Below are 2500 nucleotides of genomic sequence, written 5' to 3'. Positions count from 1 at the left end.
AAGGCTATTTTCAATGTATTTGATATAGGGCTTTCACAGTAAAGGGTTAATTCATAATACATCTTTTTTTGTAAGTTTTGGGTCCAAGAGCCCGTTCCTATAGATTACAAATGTGTTATTGCTTATATTTGAAAGGTAAAAACAGTATAGCGGACCAATTTTTTATTATTTTTATTTTTTTTCACAGTATAGCCTATAATTAAAGGTACTTTTATACCGTCCACTATAAACATCAATAGAGATTATGAATACGGAGGATCACGCGATGGAACAGATATAGATTATACATTGTTATATAGCTGCGTTATGAAAGAAGTCAAAATATGAGATTGGGTGGGTGGGGATGTGTGTGCATGCGCGCGCGCGCGTGTGTGTGTGTGTGTGTGTGTGTGTGTGTGTGTGTGTGTGTGTGTGTGTGTGTGTGTGTGTGTGTGTGTGTGTGTGTGTGTGCGCGCGCGCGCATGTGCGTGTGCGTGTGTGGGGGGGGTATTCTTATCGATGTACTAATCTAATGACAAATATTACAAGCGTGACGTTTATAAGTCACACAAATTAAGAGCAAATGGTTGATTGTTTATCCAGGCTATCTGAGTGACTGGGAGGCACCATGCGGGCTGTGCTATGGCGGAATGGAGGGCATTTTCTCTTTTCTTTTTATAAATCAACACGATAGGGCGCTGATAACATTGTGGCTGCAGTCTTATCAGAAAGTCTTTCTGTGTGTGGCATGCCTCAGTCATTTGGAAATATTTTATTTTTTTAAACAATGTTATCATCAATAAGCTGTTTAGGACGCTGATGTCACACCCATCATAATAGGCGACAATATGTTAAAGCGACATAACAGCAATTAAAGCACGGACATTGCATATATATATATATATATATATATATATATATATATATATATATGTGTGTGTGTGTGTGTGTGTGTGTGTGTGTGTGTGTGTGTGTGTGTGTGTGTGTGTGTGTGTGTGTGTGTGTGTGTGTGTATGTGTATTATATTGAACTGAATATAGGCTATGCGTTAAATTTCAGTTAGATGTATAGGCCTCTAAATGGCAGTGACTTTCACCGCAACAGAGTATCGGAGAATGGGCTGTTTCTAATCTATATTAATCTATAATATTATCATTCTATAAGCCATGGTGGTGCGCTGGGTGACAGTCAGATTAACCTATAAACCAACCATAACAAACACTGTTCATAAAGCATGTTATTACAGGGACTGTATACCGCATACTGCTCTTTTATTTATGTTGTACTTATTTCTGAAAGTGTGTATATAACAGCCGGTGTAATTAAATATATAGATGTAATAATAATAATAATAATAATAATAATAATGATATTAATAATAATAATAATAATAATAATAATAAGGGTAATAATAATAATAATAATAATAATAATAATAATGATGATGATGATGATGAGGATATAGGACTAATAATGATAGATAATAATGATTACAATAAATACCTACATAAATCAATATTCCATTATCAGTGGTGCTATTTCTGTCTGACTATTAGGCCATTCTCGCTCTAATAACGTCTTATTATTATATAATAGCATCATTATCATGCTTGTCACCTGCCTCTGTGATCGTTACATGTTGGCTCAGCTTGTCAGCGCAGCAGGACCCATGCTATAGTGAAAATAGCAAATCTACAAGCTCACAATGCGTTGGTTCGTGCCGGCGTTATGTGAGCTTGTAGATCTGCTATTTTCACTATTTCTCAAACATTTGTTTTCTGATTTATGGAATTTCTAAGATTTTTTTATTTATATATTCATGAAATTATTTTGAAAAATCATTGAATTTGTTTTTAATTCATGAAAAAAAAATAGCATTTTTCTGGGAATGTTTTGAAATAATTTTAATGAAAAACAACCCACGACCCAGTGTTTGGGAAACAGTGATTTAGAGCTTTTTATCCCGTATAGGCGGTGGTTCTCAACCAGTGGTCCGGGGGGTACCAGGGGGTCCCCAGCAAAATCAGTTAACAGCGCCACACAATCATTTTAAACACTTTAGCTTTGGCTATTTTTTGAAAAATCTTGAAAATGTGTGCATATCTTTGAATATATATATAGATTTAAAGCGAACATTTTTAACTCAAATCTTTGCTTCTGGGGGTCCGTGGAACAAAACATTTTCAGATGGGGGTCCGCAGCCAAATGTATATCAATTTAGGGGTCCTTGGCATGAAAAGGGGGGGGTGACAGGGACAAGGGGTTAGGTCATAGACAGTGTTCCCCAAACTTCTGGCTTCAATTCATGCATAGGCTATACTATATACGATGTTGTAGCTTGCCGAGAAAAAGCTCAACAAACAAAACACAGCAAAAAACACAGAGCTTCAAGGTCATTGGTTCTCAAAGTGGGGTCCTGGGACCCCCAGGGGTCCTTGGGGGGGTTCCAGGGGGTCCCCAGCAAAATGTGTTAACATAGCATCACAATAATTTTAACCTTTAATGCTTTGGCTATTCAAAA

At 36.5% G+C, this 2500-nt stretch overlaps 1 protein-coding gene across 2 annotated transcripts in view; it reads left to right on the top strand.

Annotated features, from left to right (window-relative positions):
• isl1a (ISL LIM homeobox 1a) overlaps window positions 1-2500 on the top strand; it is a 15250-nt gene that overhangs the window by 2462 nt on the left and 10288 nt on the right. The window lies entirely within an intron of this gene.

The sequence above is a fragment of the Gymnoscopelus braueri genome (assembly GCF_963280865.1).
Source record: "Gymnoscopelus braueri genome assembly, chromosome: 7".
NCBI lineage: Eukaryota > Metazoa > Chordata > Actinopteri > Myctophiformes > Myctophidae > Gymnoscopelus > Gymnoscopelus braueri.
The sequence above is the reverse complement of the archived record's forward strand: the minus strand, read 5'-3'. Positions and strand labels throughout refer to the sequence as shown.